Raw genomic sequence first — 26,095 nt, 5'->3', positions numbered from 1 at the left:
GCCAGGTGAGGGACAATGCCAGGTCTTGCATACTTTTAAGGACGACGAACGTGCCCACGGTGTGCTACATCAACCACCTGAGGAACACAAAATCTAGAGTCCAGGCAAAGGTGGCAACAGAATTTTGATAAGTGTCTGGGAGTGGCAATGTCTAGTCAGGGAGAATATCTTCCACGGAAAGTAAACCTGGAGGCGCAAATGAGTTTGCAATGTCTTGAGGATTCCACCGAATGGATGGTGCACTTCTCCAAGCCACAGAACAGGTTCTAGATGCTGTATTCCACAGGTCAGGCCAGGACCTCTGCTCACATGATAGTTACTATTTATAATGGGGTTACCCTGTGTACCACAGAACCTGGGCTCCAAGTATCGTATCACACAAAAATGGTTCTGGAAAAATTGCACCATTGGGCTCTAGTAAATGCTCCCTGGGATGTTACCAGGCGCTCTTTCTAGCATATACCCTCGGGTATCCATGTTCGAGTAACCTTTAATTAATGAATTTGATTCAGAAAAATAAACAACCATGCCGAAGCAATTCCATTTTATCCTTAAAAATTGACGGAATGGAAGTTTATCTCGAGGCTCCTTGGGTGTTGATTGGATTACCTCAAGAGAATGTTGTGTACCGTAGGTATGTGAAAGAGGCTGGTGTAGAATTCCCCTTCTGGTGTTTGGATGAGGATATCAAGGGCATTGGTCTACATATCACTCTGTGAGATGGTGGATTGAATGTCAGGAGACCGATTATTGAGGAATTCAAAAATTAAATTGTGCTTAATCGCTGTTCATTTACTATGCAGGGTGTTCCTTCATTATTGTTCTGAAGAAGCCCCCCTCTTTGATGTACAACTTACACGCTTCAGTGGGTCGAAACGTCGACATGTACATACTCTTGGCCTGTATGTAGAGGCCTTGAGTTGGGCTAATAGCATATTTGGAAATGTTATCAGCAATGTCCCACCTAGAGAGACCTTATGTACAAGATGGTTTTGACTAGGCCCTCAGATTTAAAGAACATGAATGTTGTTTTTTGCCTGTATACATTTTAAACGCGTATTTTTTCACAGTGCGGGCACTTTTTGCACTTGTCACGGGGCACCTCTGCAGATGTTAATGTCTATTTCAATGCTGCAATGCATCCACAAGGAGTCTTTCATGGTCTTGGACTCATGTGTGTGCCTCTGGGATGTGTTTCCACAATGTTTACTCTGTACATACATTGAGTGAATGTGACAGAAGCATCTGTGTGACACGTGCTCGGTGAGCCTGACGCCAGGGCCAGCAAGAAGCACGGATACCGGTTTCACATGGATTGGGGCACTAGGGCGGGGGGGGGCATGCCTGCTTCAAGGCCTGGCTAGAGGGGTGACAAACCTCAGGCTTGAGTTGGAGCAGGGCCTGGGGAGCATTTTACCTGTGTCACAGGAAGCATTAACAGCACCTTTTGTGTGTCACATCACATGGTCAGCGCAGTGCACTGTGTGTGAGGGGGTGACTGAAGGAGCAGACGGTCCATACAGGACAGTGTGACATGTGACCTGCTCACCGGATAGTGTGACATGTGTTCCGGTCAGGTCCATACAGGACAGTGTGACATGTGACGTGACCAGGTCAGGTCCATACAGGACAGTGTGACATGTGTCCCGGTCAGGTCTATACAGGACAGTGTGACATGTGACGTGACCAGGTCAGGTTCATACTGGACAGTGTGACATGTGTCCCAGTCAGGTCCACACAGGACAGTGTGACATGTGACGTAACCAGGTCAGGTCCATACAAGACAGTGTGACATGTGAAGTGACCAGGTCAGGTTCATACCGGACAGTGTGACATGTGAAGTGGCCAGGTCAGTGCGATGCACTGCGTGCGAGGGGGCGGCTGGGACAGAGCAGACTGTCCATACAGGACAGTGTCACATGTGTCCCGGTCAGGTCTATACAAGACAGTGTAACATGTGACGTGACCAGGTCAGGTTCATACCGGACAGTGTGACATGTGTCCCAGTCAGGTCCACACAGGACAGTGTGACATGTGACGTAACCAGGTCAGGTCCATATAGGACAGTGTGACATGTGATAAGAAAGGAATGCTTCTTGTCAGACTGTGAAGTAAGCATCAGATATCCATCAACGTTTGATCTTCGATCACATGAGGATCTCTCAATCGATCCATAAGGTTTCTTGTAAAGCACGACTACTCACCCGCTAGGGTCTCAAGGTGCTGTGGGTGTGTGTAGGGGGGAGGGATCTGCACTTCAGTCGAAGAGCGGGGTCTTCTGTACATGTTGGGTGCTTGAGTGGATCCCACAATAACAGTTCTGTCCAAAGCAGGCAGCCCGGCGAAACCCGTAGAGCCTCCGACATCAGAACATGTTTGGAGGGCATGACAATGGTCGCTTCCCATTAGGAATCACCACACATATCTCGGGGAGCCAGTGTCGTAGAACAGCCCCCACGGTGCAGGGGGCTCTCGAGCTCCAGGACCCCTCGCCCCTGTGTACGGGTGGTGGGCCCCTGGCCTCAGAGCTCCTGGGTGGCTCCATTTACTTTGCAGGGGCCCCCATCGAGTTGTGTTACGCCACTGCATGGGACACTCACAAGAGGGAGAGACATCGCCTTGGGCATTAATCAGCCTTCTGCTACTAGCCACAGCGCCACACATTAACCAGCCTGCTGCTACTAGCCACAGCGCCACACGTTAACCGGCCTTTTGCTACTAGCCACAGCGTCACACATTAACCGGCCTGCTGCTACTAGCCACAGCGTCACACATTAACCAGCCTGCTACTACTAGCCACAGCGCCACGCATTAACCGGCCTGCTGCTACTAGCCACAGCGTCACACGTTAACCGGCCTTCTGCTACTAGCCACAGCGCCACACGTTAACCGGCCTTCTGCTACTAGCCACAACGTCACACATTAACCAGCCTGCTACTACTAGCCAGAGTCACGCATTAACCAGCCATCACACATTAATCAGCCTGCTGCTACTAGCTACAGCGTCACACATTAACCAGCCTGCTACTACTAGCCACAGCGTCACACATTAACCAGCCTGCCACTACTACCCACAGCGCACGCATTAACTGGCCTGCTGCTACTAGCCACACCGCCACACATTAACCGACCTGCTGCTACTAGCCACAGCGTTACACATTAACCGGCCTTCTGGTCCTAGCCGAAGCATCACACATTAACCGGCCTTCTGCTACTAGCCATAGCGTCACACATTAACAGGCCTTCTGCAACTAGCCACAGCGCCACACGTTCCCCAGCCTGCTACTACTAGCCAGAGTCACGCATTAACCAGCCTGCTACTACTAGCCACAGTGCAACGCATTAACCAGCCTGCTACTGCTAGCCACAGCGTCACACATTAACCAGCCTGCTGCTACTAGCCACAGTGTCTCACATTAACCGGCCTTTTGCTACTAGCCACAGCATCACACATTAGCCAGCCTGCTACTACTAGCCACAGCGTCACGCATTAACCGGCCTGCTGCTACTAGCCACAGCGCCGCGCATTAACCGGCCTGCTGCTACTAGCCACAGCACCACACATTAACCGACCTGCTGCTACTAGCCACCGTGTCACACATTAACCAGGCTGCTGCTGCTACTAGCCACAGCACCACACATTAACCAGACTGCTGCTACTAGCAACAGCCCCACACATTAACCGGCCTGCTGCTACTAGCCACAGCGCCACCCATTAACCGGCATGCTGCTACTAGATATAGCGCCACCCATTAACCGGCCTACTGCTACTAACCACAGCGCCATCCATTAACCGGCCTGCTGCTACTAGCCACATGACCACCCATTAACCGGCCTGCTGCTACTAGCCACATGACCACCCATTAACCGGCCTGCTGCTACTAGCCACATGACCACCCATTAACCGACCTGCTGCCACTATCCATAGTGCTAGCCAGCTGTTCTGTAGCGTCTGTGATTCATCCGGAGAGAGGTGTGTTTCCTAAATAAGGGCAGTATCCACCCGCCTACAGTATAGGTAACGCAGCATCTTTTGCTTAATGTAGTGGGCTAGGCCCTTATCATTTAGAGTAGTTAAAACAATGGTTTGGCCATCGGAAGAAAGTTAAGGACCTCGCAGCTAGCATCTCGTGCATGGACAGCGATGCAAGAGAAAGCATGTTTGGAGGATATTACAAGGGAGTTATGGAAGAGAGGGCTGTCGCCTGCCCGGCCGCCAATGAGAGGGGGAAGAGAGACGAGTGCGTGGCGCTCTTGTGGATGGTCAGAGGGAACTATAGACCATGTGGCCCAACTGTAATATTTATCCCAGTGTTGTGGAGAGCATGGGGGGAAGGGGGGTGAGGGAGTGACAACTTCAAGTCATTACAAGTAATAACAAGCATTGGTAAAGTCAATAGGTCTAGCCTATACAAGAGCTATTGCTTTGGCAATGTGTTTTTGCCATATTGTACAACTAGTGTGGCTGCTGTTCAGCATGGCTTAAAGTGGTGTGGAGTTTTCGTAAAGTGGAGTCAGGGGAGTAGAGTTCAGTGGCAGAAAGTGTTGTAGAGTGCAGTGTCAGAGTGGAGTGGCGTACAAGGTGCAGAGTGTAGAGTGGTGTAGAGTGCAGTGGCCACGAGTGCAGTGGCCTCGAGCGCAGTGGCCTCGAGCGCAGTGGCCTCGAGCGCAGTGGCCTCGAGCGCAGTGGGTCAAGTGGATTATGGTAATGGAATGGATTGGGGTGTATTGGATTGGGGTACAGTGGGTTGGATTGAGTTGGGCGGACTGGATGGGTGGGCTGGATGAGGTGGATTGGACTGAAGTGGGATGGACTGAAAAGGGGTGAGGTGGACTGAATTGGGGTGGATTAGATTGGTTTGTGGTGGAGTTGATTGCATTAGAGTAGGGTGGTTTGGAGTGGGGTGAACTGGAGTAGAAAAGAGGGGAATGGATTGAACTGAACTGGAGGAGGGTGGATTGGATGAAGTGGGGTGGATTGGATGAAGTGGGGTAGAGTGGAGTGGGCTAGAGTGGGGTAGATTTGACTGGAGTGGGGGGATTGAATAAGGGGGGCTAGATGGATTGGATTGATTGGGGCGCAGGGGTGCGGTATTTAATAAAATATCTACTTGACCGTGGGGCCGACTGCTTCATTAAATCTACTTGTCCTGTAACAAAATCCATTTGTCAATTTGTTGCCATGTAGTGCGGCAACAAATTATGGCAGCAATCTTGTTATACAAGAGCTCTGATGTAGCCTCTCTGATTATGCCAGGTCTCATACCATAGCAGTGTATGAATACTTGCAATCCCCTTATGTTGTCACGTTTCCGCAGATCTACATACCTGGGCTGAAGGTAGTGGTAAGAAATAGTTCCAGGGTTGGAAGGCCCTTTTGAGTCTGTGCAAACCTACTAAATTGCACGTTTTAAGGGTTTTCAACCACTCTTCTCTAATCTTTTCCCATACTGAGAAATGTTGGAAATTTACTCCTGACAATGGCAGACGTAAACCTTTTTCCAGAGTTGGGAAAAAAAGTGGTTGGAGGGAAAGTGAAATGGCAAACACTAATAAAGAAAGAGGTCTTGAAAAATGGCAATGGGGGTGTTTGAGCCTGCCAGGAAGCCTCATTAAAGCAAAGACTGGCAACATTCAGGCAAAGGAATTTCTTTACAGTGACATTAACGTTGTTTAATGAAGAAAAAAAAGCAATTAAAGAAAAACAAGTTCCAGATAGTGCTTTCTTTGGTGCAAACATTCAAATATGTTTAAACACATTTAATACAATGGATGCTTAGACTGGCGAATCGCGATGTAGTTCTTACCAGTGTGGCTCACAATACAATATTTACTGTTCGAGTAATCTGACCTCTATAAAAGTGCGGAAATCATTCCTATTCTGAAAAAGCCAGGTACGGACCCTTCTATTCTTGGCAACTACCGCCCTATTTCATTATTACCTTACCTTGATAAGGTTTTAGAGGCACATGTCTCAACTGAACTAAGTAAAATTTAGTAGTGGGAGAGGCACTCTCCCACTACTAAATTTTGTTTTGTTCCCTGTCCACAGGGAGTGAGCACCCAACATAAACATGTCGTTTGACACCATCACAGGTCTCACAGAGAATCGAGATGAAACTCTAGCCTTCACAAATGATCAAGCGTCGGAAATATATTCCCTGATTGACGACATTCGATCTTTCACTGTGCAGGGGAGCAGTTTGCCGCAACAATTAAAACAACTTGAATTTTTAACTAAGAGACGCTTAAATCAACGCCTTCATGCATCCACACTTGTGCAGTATCATCGATCAAAGAGAATCCCAAGAGGACTAAGAATGCCCATAAAACCCATGTTATTTCGTTTTCACATGAAGAAAGACTTTATGGACCGCTGGTACGCAGTTTTGAATAAATGTTCTTTGGACTTGATTCTACTGTTGATTGAGGAATTATCAGTTGTCATCAAAGAGATCACAGAAGAAATTTCAATCATCGAATTAGACCTTGAGACCAGAATGGATGCGGATGATTGGTCAAAATTTCTTGAGGAAATGAATGGAAGAATGGACAAACACACAAAAGAGATTCAGGAAGGGAAACTCAGGAAATACAAACGAGATACTCTGGACTACAAATTAAATGAAGTGTATACTTGGGCGGAGGTGTATGCCCAAAGGAGAACCTTTGTCAAACGAACCACCAACACTTCATCACAAGAGAGCGTGGCCTCAGAGGGGGAAACAAATATCAACAGAGCACCACCTAAGGTAGTTGAAAGAACCCCTGATAGCAGGGATACAACATCAGTGGAAGCAGCTTCTTCGTCTAAAACGTCTTTTTCCGCCCAGGACGCGGATGCCACACTACCACCAGGAAAGACAAAAGGAAAACAAGGAGAGGCAAAGGAGGTGGTAAAACCGAACCTGAGGAGCACCAAACAAACTTAGTGATTAATATCTCTTCACAAGAGTTGACCAAACAACAAACCAGAATCCTCAACAAAGGTTTAAATTTTGTACCTACCTACCAAACGAACTCCTTGGAAACTGAAGTAGATTTTTTTAAATTCATGAGGATTTTGCGACTCAGATATTTCTTTTCCACTTTACCTGATCCAACACCAGATATTGATCCTCCTGAATACATTGAGTTCAAATCAAAATCAACCTTCCAAGCACCAACAACGCATAAAATCCTAGATGCATTTGAGAATCTTGTGCTTAAAGATTTAAAATCAATCAACACGAATAAAAACTGTCGGTTGAACTTTTCAAAACACGACAAAATGATTCTTAAAGAATTGGCGGAAGACCAAAGGATACATATTCAACAAGCTGATAAGGGCGGCGCAATTGTCGTCATGGATCAAACATTCTATGATTCCAAAGTTTCTGAACATGTATCAGATATCAACACTTATCTTAAATTGGATCAGGATCCAATCAAAGAATTACAGACCACCTTGGAAAGTATCTTAGAACGAGCAGAAAACATGAAATGGATCAGTAAGAAAACCCGCCAATTCTTAACAGTTTCTTTCCCAAAACAACCGGGAATCTACATGTTACCCAAAGTCCATAAGGATCTTTCGAACCCACCATTCCGTCCCATTGTCACCGGGTGCGGCACCATTTTCGAGCCTCTGGGTCAATATTTGGATCAGTTTTTACAACCGTTTGTCCAAAGTTGGTACTCCTATATAAAGGACACTACTCATTTTTTGAAAAAACTTATGGACATACAGGTAACTTCAAGTGTATGGATTTGTACGTTAGACGTCAAGGCTCTCTACACCTCTATCCCACATTCTGAGGGTATAGAGGCCGTGGAATGGGCCCTGTTGAAACAAGAGGAGATACCGGCAGAAAAAAAAATTTTGTTAGAACTTTTGCATTTCTGTTTACACCACAGTTACTTTAGGTGGAATGGAGATTTTTATTTGCAGAATAAGGGTACCTCTATGGGTTTTTCTGGAGCGCCGGCGTACGCCAATACATATATGGCAAGGTATGAAGACATGTTTCTGAGGAATGACAAAGAATGGACAGACAACACAATTTTATATTGTCGTTATATCGACGATATATTTTTGATTTGGCAAGATACTAAAGAGAAGTTGGAACAAAAAATCGTTCAAATGAATTTGTATGATGAGAATATCCAATTTACTTGCAATATACAACAAAAACAGATTGCATTTTTGGATGTATTGGTGAGAATGGAGGGGAACACAATACAAACGGAAGTATATCACAAGGCGACTGACAAAAATACGGCCCTAATGTATAATAGTTTCCATTCCAGGAATCTCATCAACAATTTACCCTACTCTATGATGCTACGAGCTAAAAGAATCTGTTCACAAACCGAAACATTTCAAAGCAATATGAACATCATCACAGCAAAGTATGCTTCAAAGAGATATCCTCTCACTGTGCTAGAAACAGCTAAGGATAAAACTGAAAAATTATCACGTGATTCTCTACTTATCCCTACAGTGAAAAAACAACAACATCGGCAGGTATTTGTTTCCAAATTCTCCACTAGTTCTAATGAGATCAAAAAGAGTATTACCACACATTGGGAATTACTGAAGCATGAGACTGACTTCAAAGGGTTGTTCCGTGACAAGCCTATTTTTGCCTATAAACGCTCAAGGAACATTAAAGAAATGTTAAAGCGTCAGTTCAGGAGTCCACCCAAAACTCACAAGGGCATGAAAAAATGTCAAAATTGCGTGCACTGCAATAATGTTATCGTGACTGATTGTGTGAAGCATCCCCACACAGGAGAAACAATCCCCGTTAGGATCAGTGCAGATTGCAACACAGCTAATGTCATATATGCCTTCAAGTGCCCATGCGGACTTTTGTATATAGGTAAGACTGAAAGAAAAATGAAAACCCGTATTTCTGAGCACAAAAGCACCATCAGAAATAAGAATCCTAAGAGCAGTCTAGGCTTACACTGGGAGAACCATAGACATACTATTGCGCAGGTGAAATTCCAGATCCTCGAAATGGTCACCCCGTCACCGGGCAAATGTCTCACTAAGACTCTTCTACAGAGGGAAATCTTCTGGATTCGAAGATTACAGACACAAGATCCCAAAGGGATAAATGATCGAGTGGACCTTACTTGTTATCTATGATTGACTGCACAACCGCTGCATGCAGAAGGACAGCTGATATAGCACAGTTATATGTATTGATATATTTTTTCATATTATTCATTTATGTTATGTCAAGGGTGACATTATTGCCATGTATATGTATTTAAATTTTCATATGACCCTGTTAACATGTACACTTTACTACTACAAAATGGCGCCTTAGCAGGCTTGTCATCATATATTCCTGAGCTTGTCCCTGGCTTCGCGTTTCTAGCGTTTCTTTTCACAGTCCGTCCTTTATTTTTTCGAGCACGTCATTTAATGGCGCCTCGTCGCGTCAGGGAAACTAGATCGAATGGTGATAGCAGTCCGGTTCCGTAGAAGTATTCGTCGAAATGCTCAGGTACTTTTTTTCATTGGTTTCTTTGAGGTAGAACGCATCACGGAATTGTAAGCGACTACATTTTTAGTTGTTGCCGTTCCCTTCGTTTCAGATAATCGCTCCAGGAATGAGGTCGAGATAAGGTCTCTTGTTACCGTCGGATTTGCATAAAGGTTAGCTAGAGAGCATGTCAGCGCAATATCATGGCACTGGCCTCTGAATGGGAAGAGTGTGTTTCATGTTGAGTTTAACCGAATTGATAGTAATTAGATCGTCTAAACCATGGTTTATTCTGTTTCTTTTAGGTCGGGTGTACTTGTTGTTCCCAAGCAACCGACATTACATTTCTGTCCGCTAAGCTTTTTGAGATTGCAACAAAGCTTCTCGTGAGTGTGCCTTCTTAGCATTCTAATTCACACGTTCAGCATTATTTTTCAACCCGCTTTTCAAGTGGGTATATTTATCCATGTCTTTTCGTTATTTTTTCAGCACTAAAATACGAAGCCCTGAATCACCTCGCTACTATCTATACCATCTTACTGAATCTCCAGACATTGGTATTATTTTAGGCCAAACAAGTGAGTCACTTCACATTACAGGGTCATACAATTAACTTTATGTGTTTGGAAGCATTTTTTTATGTGTTTTCCCAAATGGTATCTTTGTATATTCTTAGTCTGCTTATGTATATTCAATGACCAAGGTTCTTTCCAGTTTTTCTTAGAAAAACATTTCTTTGATTTATTGATTGGAAGTGTATACATGTTTAAAATTTAGTGTGGCACACTGCACCACTGTATGATGACAGACCATTACATCAAGCGACAATCAGATTTATGTTTCGTTTCAGGTACTGCCCCCGACGAAGGGCCGCGTGGCCCGAAATGCATTGGGCATGATAACTTGTGGCCATAAATTGTAAGGTGAAAATTATGTAGATGTGAACATAACATCAAGTTTCAATGAATTTTTCTCAACTAACATGAGAGTTGTAAACACAATCGTGATTATGTATTAATAATACAATTTAATGAGACTGAAATCACAGTTGGTGTTGTTTTCATTTTTTGAATTTTACAAATCCATTGTTTAATGTGACTATTGAGTAACCCAAAAAGGGTAGCAGCTACAGTGTGCAGAGGGCAAGCTGTTTAGCTTGTTTCTTTGATGTCAACTGAACTAAGTACCTTTATTGAACAGTGTCATGTCTTGGACCCCCACCAGGCCAGTTTTTGACCCTCTCACTCCACAGAATCTGTCATTCTGACAGTTATGGACGACCTTAGAGGGGGTGTAGATAGAGGACTCACCCAGGCCCTGGTTCTCCTGGATCTGTCAGCAGCTTTTGACATGGTAGATCATAACATCCCGATTGACCGTGTCAGCAATGCCGGGATCCAGGGCCTGGCCCTAAAGTGGCTCTCCTCTTTTCTTACTAAGCTGTTTCAATCGGTACGTCTTGCTAACTTCTCCTCAAAGAAGATGGAACTATCTTGTGGAGTACCCCAGGGCTCCTCCCTCTCCCCGCTTCTTTTTAATTTGTATCTCCTTCCTCTAATTTCCTCTCTTCGGGAAAGGAAAGTCGTGACATATAATTATGCGGATGACCTCCAATTAGTCTTTGACATTACTCTCCATCCTTCTTCTGTGATTCATTTTCAAGACACTATGATTTTCATAAGCGAGTGGATGAATGAAAATCAACTGAAGCTCAACCCCAATAAGACTGAGCTGATTCTCACTGGTGGACTTGCTAACCCATGGAACTCCAGCTTTTGGCCGTCTACCTTAGGCAACCCTCCCCTCCCGGCTAGCTCAGCCAAGAGTTTGGGTACAGTGGTAAGCAATGATCTATCAATGAAAGCTCAGATCAGCTTGGTGGTTTCTGCTGGGTTTTCCAACTACCCAGAATTAAGAAGATTAGCAGATTTCTGTCTCCCAAAGCTCTGACCTTAGTGATCCTGGCCTTGGTCATCTCCCGACTGGACTATTCTAACTCTCTCTATGTAGGTATCCCGGCTTACCAACTTAGACGCCTCCAGCTAGTCCAGAATCAGGCGGCCAGATTCATCCTCCATCAACCCAAATGGCACCATGTCTGGCACCGTCCACTTCATGGAGGAGAAACATAACATATCACAGCTCAAATTCACAATACTGGAGACTGTCGACAAAGTGGAAGGGAGGGATAATACCAAACACCTCCTACAAAGAGAGAATTTTTGGATTCACAAACTATCATCACAGAAACCTCATGGTCTTAATGACCGAATCGAACTGTCATGTTACCTTTGAAGAACTATGATTGTTCCCTTGGTTGTCAATTGTAGTATCTGAGATATGTAATTTTTATAATGTTTCATTTGCCAATTATGTTTCATAGTTTTATTGTTTTTTACATATGTTTTCGTTGGTGCACTCTTCAACACACAAACACAGTAGCTCTTGAGACTAAGACAGATAAACATCATAGTTTTCCCTCATCTCATGAGTTCTAGTCCAAGCCATTGCTTTACGTCTATATTATTTTTAACTATATAGGATCCATTGATATTTTTTCTGTCTACTAATTGAAAGCATATTTTATTTTTAATCTCCATCAGAGAGTCCTATTACGATATAGTTAGTGTTTTCGAACTAACAGGGTCGTAGTAACGGATAACATCTAGTCTTTTTTCCAACTTTATTGTACCACGTGATCGGAACTTTGTTTGAATGAAATGGCGAGCATTAGAGAAATGGTAGAGACTCGCGGTAGGCGTATTGAGAGGCGGACGTATGCCGGAGATCACTAAGGAGATTTTTCCACACAACTAATCAGGTTAGTTTTGAAGAAAGGAACACGGATCAGTGTATAACGGTTGCATAAATAGAGTTTTTCAATAATCGAGATAGTAACGTATGGTTGTTCACATTTTTCTGCAGCTCGTCATATCGAACATAGACTATGATTTGGTAGAACAGGCATGTAAGTGAAACGCCAACATTAACACGCTTTTACCGTCACTGGGTATAATGTTGAAAGAGGTGTCCCTTAACATTTCACGTTCTTCTACCACCTTTTAGTGCATACATGGTATACATACCATCTCTGTTACTGTAAATACAACAGGTACGACCACCAGAAACATTCAACACCATGTAGATAGGAAACCCCAATAATCCAACGGAATATATTTTCTTATTGTTTTCTCTATTATTGTTTTCAGTATTATTCCCTGATGAAGGGCAGAGACAGAATGCCCGAAATGCATTGGATTTGACTTTAATAATGCCTCATGTATGAAAATCATGGAAAAGAATTGATGAACTTGCAATGAATAATAATTGCTGGAATCGCATAAAATAAACATTCAAAGAATTGGAATAAGAAAACTGAGTTGAAATCCTCATTTCGCACTGAGGTGAAACGGAGTGCCCATAGGGATGGGTCTAGTGATTCACTAGGAACATACCATGTCTGGCACCTCATGAAAAGCCTTCACTGGCACCCTGTGGCCATGCATGGCCTTTTTAAGACGAGATGCACGATTTTTAAAGCTCTCTATGGTACGAGTCCAGCTTTTATTTCCTCCAAGATCCTACTCTATGTTCCCACTCATAATTTACGATCTTCCCACTTGAATCTGCTAGTTACCCCATCTTTAAACGCAAGAAACACGGAGGCTCTCGATTTGCAGTTCTAGCCCCTCAGATCTGGAATTCGCTCCCGATGGAGCTAAGGACGGTCACCTCCTATGTACCGTTCAGAAAACAGCTGAAGACATGGCTGTTCCATCAGGCATATGATAACTAGGTCTCCTCCCTGTATTGCTGCTTCACGTCTCCCTCAGCGCCAAGAAGCCGTTGGTGAACGAGCGCTTGATAAGTTCATGTTAACATATCAGAACAGCAATCCCTAATGGTTTTTTCCTATGCTTTTCATGTGACCCAATACCCCCGCCTTTCCCAAAGCGGATAGAATCAAAAGCTAGACGGGCTAAAAAAAACAAGCAGCCACGTTGTTGCCATGACCCGTTGACCGCACCCTTCCCCTGCTTATAGAATGAAAGCTGCACGGGCTAAGAAACGAGCAGCCACACCGCTGCTGTGACCCGTTGTCTCTGCCCTTCTCCATGCGTATAGAATAAACAAGACCTCCGAGGACCCGTAAGCCGAGTGGGACCTGACCGACATGAAGTCCTCGCTGGTGCACGAGTCCGAGGCGAACCAGAACAGCTCGTCAGACTCAGAGGTAAGGGCCGCAGGTCCTGGAACTGCATGATCTCTCTTCAAGGGGAGGGGTTGGGTTCAGGAGGTATGGGGTCTTGCAGCGCATGCACCTGCTGCAACGGTGTACTGCGCGTGGAGTGCCGGCTTGAAAGTGTGTGTGAGGGCGCGGCGTGCTAGTTGCAGACGGGTGCTGTGTGCAGAGGGGTAGCCACCGTGCGACCCTGCTGCAGGCTGTTGGTACAGGTGCCATATGCAGGTGGTGTCAGTGCGTTATGCAGGCATGCTGTGAAGAGACTGCATTGGTAGCCGCAAGGGATGTGTAAGCACGCCGCCATGTGCGCGCGCGTACACATCTCTTGTCCATATGCGTGGATAACATGCGCGCACATCTCTTGTCCGTGCATGTGCACATTTTGTGTACGCGTGAACATGGAATTCGTATTGATTCCAAAAGGCCCTCGCATGGCCATATCAGTGCATGTGCGCTGCTACCGCCAGGCGAGACCTAAAAAATAGCATGTACCTCTATATATGTTTAAGGCAGGCGCGGCGTGCTAGTTGCAGACGGGCGCTGTGTGCAGAGGGGTAGCCACTGTGCGACCCTGCTGCAGGCTGTTAGCAATAGGTGCCATATGCAGGTGGTGTCAGTGCGTTATGCAGGCATGCTGTGAAGAGACTGCATTGGTAGCCGCAAGGGATGTGTAAGCATGCCGCCATGTGCGCGCGCGTACACATCTCTTGTCCATATGCGTGGATAACATGCGCGCACATCTCTTGTCCGTGCGCGTGCACATTTTGTCCACCCGTACGCGTGCACATGGAATCCGTATTGATTCCAAAAGGCCCTCGCATGGCGCGCTACAGCCAGACGAGACCTAAAAAATAGCAAGTATATCTATATATGTTTAAGACAGGTGCGTTTCGAAAATACAGAAGTAACCATTGAAGAAGAAAATACTTAAACACCGTCAAGAATTTACCATGATGGTCAATGTAGAATGCACATCGGTTACTAGCCTCACTGTCAAATAATTTAGTATTGCAAGCAATGGAAGAAATCGGGTGACTGACAGTACCGCCAATCAAAGACCGTGGCGGTCGGTGCTAAACGTACACAGGCTTTTTCAAATTTTTGTGCCAACAGGCATTTAGTGTTGGATTTGATTTCTACACCTCCAAAGCAGAGTTCTGTGGGGTCCCAGGACCCGACTGAAACAGGCAGTTGTTGATTAACTTGCCCAGGGACTCTAGATGCAGGGACACGTGGAAATGTCCATCACCAGGGGCGAATGCTCTACAGATGAGCCTCAGTCCATCCCTCAACGAATGGCGGTCGTGCCAAGACAGTTTCTGCCACACAGTTAACACCACCAAACAAGAGATGGAGAATCAAAGCAGCGGGGTCCTTTCTAACATTGGTCGCAGGTGCTGTGGAATGCCCTCTTGTTGGAGTGAAGACTGAAGGGATCAGTGGACGGATTGGCTACCAATAAACCTTGCTGGTGCAAATGGAGTAGAAAGGAACCTCTCAGGCTGGAGGTCACCAGGGGTTAAGTAGGAGCTCAGAAAGTTGGTGAAAGCCAGCTGCTACTCTTGGATTACTCTTACCACTTCACTGTGGGTCACCACCTCGACTGACACAGCGACAAACACTTTGTTGTTACTTCGGACTTGTGTTGTTACTTCGGACTTGGCCTGCAACGTGCAGGGGACTGGTTCCACCAATTCAAGGGAGTTTCTAGTTGTTTGTCAAAGGCAGGCAGGCCTCCTGGGTTTTTGGAGTACAGCTGCAGGACGAGATGACTTTGGGGCAGAAGTCCGAGAAAACAGGAAGGCCGGCAGGGTTGGCGCCAGGTCAGTCACTTGTCCTCTTCGCCATGCGGCTCTTCGGTGTCCTCCTTCTCAGGTCTGCATGATCTGCCTCTCTGGTGCCAGGGGCTTCCCTATATACTGATTTTAGGGGCATTAGGGGAGTGGAGGGTAGTAGCCAATGGGCTACCTGCCTTTAGAGTTTACTCACACTCTGAGTGACGTCTTCCGGTGGAAAGTGGGCACAGCCCTGATCCTGGTTGTCTAATTCTCTCCACCACAAGATGGAGGAATCTGAAAAGTGGGGTCCACATCACCTGTCTCACCTTTGGGGTGGGGCTGGCTGAATGTGGGCACGTCCCCATATCGAACTAATTTCCCCACCTCTCCTCCTGCCAAAAGTGCATTCTGGACAAGGGGGTGTGGCATCCTCCACTAGCTGTAGAGACCTGGGTTGAATTTCAAAGGTGGCACCATCTTTGAGGCTTCCCGCCCTGGAATGTCATTCTGGCCTGGAGGAGGTTTGAAGCACCACCGCCCAGAGCATGCTTTGTTCTCGGCCTCTGAGAGAGCTGAACACCACCCCCCACCCCGCGCCGGTGGGTGCGAGACTTGTAAGGTCCTTGGTGGGAGCAGGACATGTAAGGACCCCCCCTGGATGATGGAGATGAAAGAACCCCCATGGATGTATAACTTGTAAGGTCTCGGGTATATGCAGGCCATTAAAGGACCCCGATGGATGAGGGCCTTGTAAGAACCCCGTGGATGTGGGTCAAGTAAGGGCCCAATGAATGCTGGCCATGAAAGGACCCCCATGGATGTGGGCCATGTAAGGACCCCCATGGAGGCGAGCTTTGTAAGGACCCCCGTGGATGAGTGCCTTGTAAGGTCCCCGGTGGGTGCAGGACATGTAAGTACCCCATGGATGTGGGCCATATAAGGACACTTGTGGAAGCGGGACTTGTAAGGACCCCCGAGGACGTAGGCCTTGTAAGTACCCCATGGAGGTGGGCCTTGTACGGACCCCAGTGGAAGCAGGACTTGTAAGGACCCCCGTGGACGTAGGCCTTGTAAGTTCCCCGGTGGGTGAAGGGCAATGTAAGGACCCCCCTGGATGCAGGCCATTAAAGGACCCCCGTGGACGTAGGCCTTATAAGGTCCCCGGTGGGTGCAGGCCATGTTAAGCCCCCCATGGATGCGGGCCATTTAAGGACCCCGTGGATGTGGGTCAAGTAAGGGCCCAATGGATCTTGGTCATGTAAGATCTCCGGTGGGTGCAGTCCATGTAAGGACCTCTGGGATGCGGGACTTGTAAGGACCTCCGTGGACATGGTCCTTGTAAGGACCCCTTGGAGGTGGGCCTTGTACGGACCCCCGTGGAAGCGGGACTTGTAAGGACCCCCGTGGAAGAGGGACTTGTAAGGACCCCCGTGGAAGAGGGACTTGTAAGGACCCCCGTGGACACGGGCCTTGTAAGGACCCCCATGGAGGCGAGCTTTGTAATGACCCCCATGGACGTGGGTTATGTAAGGACCACATGGACGCGGGCCTTGTAAGGACCCCCATGGAGGTGAGGTTTGTAAGGACCCCCAGGGACGCGGATTATGTAAGGACCCCATGGACGCGGGCCTTGTAAGGACCCCGTGGACGCGGGTCATGTAAGGACCCCCACGGAGGCGAGCTTTGTAAGGCCCCTGTGGACACGGGCCTTGTAAGGACCCCCATAGAGGTGAGCCTTGTAACACCTCCACCATAGCTCTCAGAAGCAATCAGATCTAGTGACGCGAAGCAGTTCTTAGAAGGAGCAGCCTCAGCAGGAGGGACAGAGAGCAGCCGCGCTAATTGACTGAAGGAGGTGGAAGTTTCCACTGCAGGGCACACTCCCAACAGAGGAGCCGCGCCTCTGTGCGTAGAGGGCACGCCGGAGACGAGGCGGCCATCAACACCTGAGCTCTCTGGGGCTTTGTCACTGGAAGGAAGGATCTAAAGATAACAGCCTGGCCTGTCCTTCAATCTCTGGGTCGACTCAGTGCCAGGAACAAGAAGCATGTGCAAGGCAGAGAGTGGGAAAGATCATTTATTACCTCAAACTCACTGCCCTCCCACAGGTGGATCATTTACTGCCCTCAAACTCACTGCCCTCTGGCACGCAGATCATTTACTAACCCCTAGCCCAAACTCACTGCCCTCTGGGAGGCAGATAATTTACTACGCCCAAGCCCAAACTCACTGCCCTCTGGCAGGCAGATCATTTACTGCCCCAAACTCACTGCCCTCTGACAGGCAGATCATTTACTACCCCCTAGCCCAAACTCACTGCCCTCTGACAGGCAGATCATTTACTACCCCCTAGCCCAACCTCACTGCCCTCTGACAGGCAGATCATTTACTACCCCCAAGCCCAAACTCACTGCCCTCTGTCAGGCAGATCATTTACTACCCCCAAGCCCAAACTCACTGCCCTCTGACAGGCAGATCATTTACTACCCCCTAACACAAACTCACTGCCCTCTGACAGGCAGACCATTTACTACCCCCGAACTCACTGCCCTCTGACAGGCAGATCATTTACTACCCCCAAACTCACTGCCCTCTGACAGGCAGATCATTTACTACCCCCTAGCCCAAACTCACTGCCCTCTGACAGGCAGATCATTTATTACCCCCCAAGCCCAAACTCACTGCCCTCTGACAGGCAGATCAGTTACTACCCCCAAGCCCAACCTCACTGCCCTCTGACAGGCAGATCATTTACTACCCCCAAGCCCAAACTCACTGCCCTCTGACAGGCAGATCATTTACTACCCCCAAGCCCAAACTCACTGCCCTCTGACAGGCAGATCATTTACTGCCCCCTAGCCCAAACTCACTGCCCTCTGGGAGGCAGATCATTTATTACCCCCAAGCCCAAACTCACTGCCCGCTGGCAGGCAGATCATTTATTACCCCCAAGCCCAAACTCACTGCCCTCTGGGAGGCAGATCATTTATTACCCCCAAGCCCAAACTCACTGCCCTCTGGGAGGCAGATCATTTATTACCCCCAAGCCCAAACTCACTGCCCTCTGGGAGGCAGATCATTTATTAGCCCCAAACTCACTGCCCTCTGGGAGGCAGATCATTTATTACCCCCAAGCCCAAACTCACTGCCCTCTGGCAGGCAGATCATTTACTGCCCCCAAACTCACTTCCCTCTGGCAGGCAGATCATTTACTGCCCTCAAGCCCAAACTCACTGCCCACTGGCAGGCAGATCATAAACTGCCCCCTAGCCCAAACTCGCTGCCCTCTGGCAGGCAGATCATTTACTAACCCCTAGCCCAAACTCACTGCCCTCTGACAGGCAGATCATTTACTAACCCCAAGCCCAAACTCACTGCCCTCTGGTAGGCAGATCATTTACTACCCCAAGCCCAAACTCACTGCCCTCTGGCAGGCAGATCATTTACTACCCCCAAGCCCAAACTCACTGCCCTCTGACAGGCAGATCATTTACTACCCCCAAGCCCAAACTCACTGCCCTCTGGGAGGCAGATCATTTACTGCCCCCAAACTCACTGCCCTCAACCCCAAACTCACAGCCCTCTGGCAGGCAGATCATTTACTGCCCCCAAACTCACTGCCCTCAACCCCAAACTCACAGCCCTCTGGCAGGCAGATCATTTACTACCCCCAAGCCCAAACTCACTGCCCTCTGGCAGGCAGATCATTTACTGCCACCAAACTCACTGCCCTCTGACAGGCAGATCATTTACTACCCCCAAGCCCAAACTCACTGCCCTCTGACAGGCAGATCATTTACTGCCCTCAAGCCCAAATTCACTGCCCTCTGGGAGGCAGATCATTTACTGCCCCCAAACTCACTGCCCTCAACCCCAAACTCACAGCCCTCTGGCAGGCAGATCATTTACTGCCCCCAAACTCACTGCCCTCAACCCCAAACTCACAGCCCTCTGGCAGGCAGATCATTTACTACCCCCAAGCCCAAACTCACTGCCCTCTGGCAGGCAGATCATTTACTGCCACCAAACTCACTGCCCTCTGACAGGCATATCATTTACTACCCCCTAGCCCAAACTCACTGCCCTCTGACAGGCAGATCATTTACTACCCCCAAGCCCACACTCACTGGCCTTTGACAGGCAGATCATTTACTACCCCCAAGCCCAAACTCACTGCCCTCTGACAGGCAGATCATTTACTACCCCCAAGCCCAAACTCACTGCCCTCTGACAGGCAGATCATTTACTACCCCCAAACTCACTGCCTTCTGACAGGCAGATCATTTACTACCCCCTAGCCCAAACTCACTGCCCTCTGACAGGCAGATCATTTACTACCCCCAAACTCACTGCCCTCTGACAGGCAGATCATTTACTACCCCCAAGCCCACACTCACTGGCCTTTGACAGGCAGATCATTTACTACCCCCAAGCCCAAACTCACTGCCCTCTGACAGGCAGATCATTTACTACCCTCAAGCCCAAACTCACTGCCCTCTGACAGGCAGATCATTTACTACCCCAAAGCCCAAACTCACTGCCCTCTGACAGGCAGATCATTTACTACCCCCAAGCCCAAACTCACTGCCCTCTGACAGGCAGATCATTTACTGCCCCCTAGCCCAAACTCATTGCCCTCTGGGAGGCAGATCATTTATTACCCCCAAGCCCAAACTCACTGCCCTCTGGGAGGCAGATCATTTATTACCCCCAAGCCCAAACTCACTGCCCTCTGGGAGGCAGATCATTTATTACCCCCAAGCCCAAACTCACTGCCCTCTGGGAGGCAGATCATTTTTTACCCCCAAGCCCAAACTCACTGCCCTCTGGGAGGCAGATCATTTATTACCTCCAAGCCCAAACTCACTGCCCTCTGGGAGGCAGATCATTTATTACCTCCAAGCCCAAACTCACTGCCCTCTGGGAGGCAGATCATTTATTACCTCCAAGCCCAAACTCACTGCCCTCTGACAGGCAGATCATTTACTGCCCTCAAGCCCAAACTCACTGCCCTCTGGGAGGCAGATCATTTATTACCTCCAAGCCCAAACTCACTGCCCTCTGGGAGGCAGATCATTTATTACCCCAAGCCCAAACTCACTGCCCTCTGGGAGGCAGATCATTTATTACCCCAAGCCCAAACTCACTGCCCTCTGGGAGGCAGATCATTTATTACCCCAAAGCCCAAACTCACTGCCCTCTGACAGGCAGATCATTTATTAGCCCCAAGCCCAAACTCACTGCCCTCTGGCAATTGCAGCTCTAATTATCACCAGGAGAAATAACCAAAAGTGATCAATGTAAATACTTGAATTAATGTTAACCACTGTGCACAGAATACCCCTTACATGAGTTGGCAAAACAAAAGGTTGGGTCAACGCTTGTTGTGTTCAGATCAGGCAGAGGGAGCAGTTGGCAGAGCTATTGTTAGCCATATATGAGTGCAAAAGGTTGGTTGCATTCAGCCCCTGGTTGCTGTAAGAAGAATTCACACATTCATAAGCTAGTGGCTAACTGTGATATTCACCTGTGCCCCGACACATGCCCATTTCACTGGCACACACAGGGTTTGAACCCACAGACGGCGTGGCACACACAGTGTCTGAATCCACAGAGTGCTACGCAAACAAATGATGGACGGAATGCTGAATACATCACAACAAAAGAGTTCCAGAGGGTCAAAGACAGAGTGTGAATCTACAGTGAGCAGAGAACAATCAGAAACTTAATGACCCCAAACCGACTACTGAGGCGGTTCACAATGACAACCTAGTGGATAATCAAGAATACAGGGGATGCTCGAAAGTACCCATCAGTCACCACTCGAGACCGCCCTTCATCATTTGGGATTTTCTGAAACCATCCATATAAGTAGGTAGTGTACAATCGTGAGGAGACTAGATGGTAAGTAGTACTCCCCTGCTGAATAGTATAGGTATGGTTTATCACTTTCTAAGACTGATAAGTGGTTAAGGCGTGGTGTGGCTGAGGGTGTGCAGTGCAGACCAAAGTTAATGTGAAAAAATTAGAAGAAAATGTGTCTAAAATTGGATAAGGGAGCATGGAACAGACTTTATTGAAATAATGCTCGCTTTGCCAAATTAAAAGTTATTATGTGAAGACAGTTTGAAAAATGCGCTGTCAGGAGATGGAACCAGGCCAACATGTTTCAGCAATTCACGGACATAGTTGTCCTTGCTTTCATCAGGACCTCATAATAATCAAGTGCTACTGCAACCAAATTAAATAAGTGAGTATAAAAAAGAACAAGTATTACAATTCACCTGCAGTCTCCAGGTAAAAAGAGTTTTGTCCTAACTCACAGCTAGTGTTGTTCACCGTAAAATCAAAAAGACAAGGGTCAGTTCTCAGACTGATTTAAATGTTCATTCCAACTCACATACAGTGGAACTAGGTATACATAGTGTAGACCTTAGATCAAGTCAAACAAATGACTGCTCATACTCCTAAAAGTAGATAGGTTAAGTACTCAATATCAGGATATTAATTTTATGCCCAATAGAATAAAGACACATCTTACCATAGTCTGTGGGACGTGTCGACCTCACCCCACCTGGCAGCGGCTCAGGATTGGAGTGAAGCACCGCTCTAAGAAACATGCAAACCAAGGGGAAACATGTTTACCAAACTGTGCAAACAACCTTATATCAACAGAGACCCTCCGTCACCCCACTAGAAAGTAGAGCGAGTCAAGGGTATAATTTCACAGCCCAATGTTTTAAAAGTAGTAATAGGCCTAATAAAATTATCAAATGACTCAGCGCCCAGTGGGACCACTGATGCGCTCTTTACTGAATTCTGAGAACAAAGTCTCTATGCTTAAATAGTACAAAATCTGCTTGGATGGAGGCGCGTTTCCGCGTCGACATTATTGTGCACAACCAGCAAAGATAGATTGTAAAAAGCTCCAATTTGTGCAAAACAGACTCAAAAAATGCCCAAGTATTAGTTCGCGCTAGTGCAAGACTCACCTAACCGTCGGTACTTCCTAGCCGGCGTCTGAACCGACTGGGGAGGCACCGAACGGCTGGGAGGTCCGTCGTTAAAAGGAGAACGTTGATTGGCTCAGCGTTCACGTGACCGGCATATACTCGGTTCTGATTCGTTGACGCGAGTAAAGAGATCGCACTGGCTATTGGTTGTTAGACATCACTAAGGTGACCAAAGTCAAAATAGTGCAATCCGACCGATTCTCGGTTGTATTATATCGTATGTAGTAACTTTTATTGTCACATGATGGTGGATATATCATATGAGTCAACCAGAATACTAGTAAAAATTGTTGCTATTGTTTCATCTTTGGAAAACATTGATTGGCTCAGCGTTCACGTGACCGGCCTATACTCGGTTCTGAATCGTTGACGTTAAAAAAGAGAGATCGCGCTGGATGTTTGGTTGATAATCATCACCACGGTGACCAAAATCAAAATAGTGCAATCTGACCGATTCTCGGTTACATTATATCTTATATAGGAGTTGCTTTTGTTGTCACATGATGGTGGATATGTCGTATGAATCAACCAGATATGATCATCAGAATACTAATAAAAATGTTAAATTTCCCTTCTTCTTAGACAAGAGGAAAAATAAGAGCAAAATTAACGATGAAGCCTGGCAGGTATACAAAATAGTAAATAGTGGTTTTATAGCTATTTGCACCTCTCACAGGATTATTACTGTTCAGATAACCATAGACACATGGGCAGTGACACTAGTAGGGAAGTACTGTTATTCAAAAGTGTTTCAAATTGAAACTATGAAATTACAGCTCGGAATTGCAGCTCAGAATTATAAACTGGACCAAGGAATATCGTCATTGAGTCCCTGTTTACGAGTATTAAGCTTCAGGACCCATTTTTGTTCCTTGACCAAAAGAAATTTAGCTACATCTACAGTGTAAGATGGAATGAAAGGTTGTTCTAACACAGTCCATTCGAATTCAGTGGGCAGATGATTTGCTTCCAAAAAATGGTTGGTCAGTTTGGTAGCTTGTCTCCTGCATCGGATAGTGCTTTTATGTTCCGATATTCTAATTCGTATCTTTCGAGTGGTCATCCCCACGTACTTGAGTCCACATGGGCAAACGATCAGATACACTAGTCGGTCGCTGTTGCAATTTGTAAATTTCACTTGTTTCCAAGGTCTTGATGTTCCTATTTCAAGCTCCAACGATTTTTAGGTCTCGGCTAGCCGCGCGAAGCGCGTCTCCGCTGAGCCCCTATTGTCGGCATGTGAGCTTCCCAGGAGACAATCCTGGCCACGCGCATCGCCTTGGAGGCGATTTGAAAGTGGCACGCGCACGCGAACGAGCGCTGGGGCCAGGCGCTGTCTCCTGGGAAGCTCACGCATGCGCATACACACACCGACACACACACAGACACAAGCGCCCACGCACGAACATACATACATACATAGGACCCCCCACACATACACACAGGCGCGCGCACACACGAGTGCACCCCGCCCCCGCATGCATACACACAGGCGCGCGCACACACGAGTGCGCACCTCCACCCCCCCGCCCAACTCCACGGCTCACGGGACTTCACTCTCACTACATTAACGGACCAACCTTTCTCTAAATCCCTCCTGTTTGCTCAGTCAATGCAGCTGCCGACGTATGAATCCTTTTAGAACCAACCCTGGAGCGCGATTGCAATTGGCGGGTGGTGTACGCCCATTTAGTGTTGCTATGCCCCCAATTGGCTAATTTTACTGTCGCTCACACGTTGATCCTGTTGGGCTAGAGGGCGGGCACTTCCGCTCTGGCGTTGCTTAGCACCCGCGCCTTGAGCGACGATATCTCAGGGGAGTCTGGGAGTGGAGCTATCGGGGCGGAGAATGCTCGGTACGGGGCGACCGGGGCGGGGAGAAACGGGCCTCGGCTCTTCAAGATGAAGGAGTAGATTATTACACACAGGCCGAGAAAGGCAACTGCGGAGAGTGAACACACCACTTAACAGGAAAGGCAGTCAAGATTCATACGAGGGGAACGCAGGATTCAGTGGCGAGGAGACCGGGGCGAAGGACAATTCGTGCTTGGTGTGACCGAGGAGCTCTCTAACTTTGGAGACACGCACACTGGTTTGAGTGGGCTTTGAGCATCCTCAGGCTTTCCAAGGATGCGTTACCGTAGTTTGGGGGAGAAACAGTAACGTAGCTTAAACTTGAATACAGATGTGAGCATACAAAAGTAAAAAAAAGAAGCACTACACGCATACATAAATGTATACCTCCGCAGATTAACTGCCTCATTGTTCCTTTTATCCGCTGCTCCATCTGGAGATGAGATGTGTAATTCCTTACAACTGTGCCGAGCCCAAAACCTATTGAAAATGAATGAATTACCTGTCAACTATGAAAATGTCGTGAATGCCTATGAACAGGCTTTGGAGAAAGAGGTTGAAAACCTCTTTGTTGAAAATAGTGAGATCTTTTACAATTTACCAAAATCAGAACATTTGGCTCTACAATCGCTTAGAACCAACAAGGAACTTACGATTAAACCAGCTGATAAGGGCGGATCGATTGTTCTTTTAGACACTGATGTGTATCGTTCAGAATGCATGCGCCAACTCAATAACTGAATGCCTACAGCCTGCTCGATCAAGATCCTACTGATGAACTCAAATTAACCATCAAGATTATGATTGAAGAGGCGTCATCCGAGGGCTGGATTACCCAAGCAGAAGATGCATATCTATATACCGAACATCCTAAAATGCCTTACTTTTATATCCTGCCCAAGGTTCATAAAGAGCAACGACCTCCCCCTGGTCGCCCGATAATTTCAGGCATAGGATCAGCTCTGGAACCGGTTTCCACTTTTGTGGATTATTTTTTACGACCGATGGTACAAAGGATGCCCACTTACCTCAAGGATACTACGGATTTATTACGTCTTTTACCCGACATCGAATTCGAGATTACCACAGACCTACTTGTCTCTTTCGATGTTGAGGCGCTTTACACCTCCATCCCTCAAGATGAGACCTTAGAGGTGATCCACTCCTTGCTGGACTCCCATGACCTTAACAGTATAACACCGGTACATTTCATCATGGCCTGTGCCACCTTGGCCATGAAACGAATTTTTTTTCAATTTGAGGACAATATCTACCTGCAAGTATCAGGCACCAGTATGGGAAGCGTTTACGCTCCCAGTCTAGCGAACCTGTATGTGCATTCCTTCGAGCAGCAACATATTTTCAACAATCTCAACCCTTACATCGATAACCTGAAAACCTGGAAAAGGTATTTCAATGACGTCCTAGTGACATGGCGTGGTACCAGGGAGAGATGTCTCGAGTTCCTCGACTGGCTCAATACCAGGAACTCCTTTCTCAAATTCACCATCGAGATAGGTGGTCACCAACTTGCATTTCTTGATCTTTTAATAGTGGCTACACCAGAGGGTTTACAATCAGAACTGTATAGAAAACCCACTTCAAGAAATTCGCTTCTACTTTACGATAGCCACCACCCCAGATCCCTGAAGGAAAATCTTCCCTTTGGGCAATTTTTGAGGGTTCAAAGGAACTGCTCCACAACTGCAGCCTACAAAGAACATGCAA

General features: G+C 47.1%; 1 protein-coding gene across 1 annotated transcript in view; it reads right to left on the bottom strand.

Moving 5' to 3' along the window:
* RCAN3 (RCAN family member 3) overlaps positions 1-26,095 on the bottom strand; it is an 88,951-nt gene that overhangs the window by 29,091 nt on the left and 33,765 nt on the right. The window lies entirely within an intron of this gene.

Source organism: Lissotriton helveticus, chromosome 12, assembly GCF_964261635.1.
Source record: "Lissotriton helveticus chromosome 12, aLisHel1.1, whole genome shotgun sequence".
NCBI classification, from domain to species: domain Eukaryota; kingdom Metazoa; phylum Chordata; class Amphibia; order Caudata; family Salamandridae; genus Lissotriton; species Lissotriton helveticus.
Note: the sequence above shows the minus strand (reverse complement) of the source record. Positions and strands in the feature narration are given on the sequence as shown.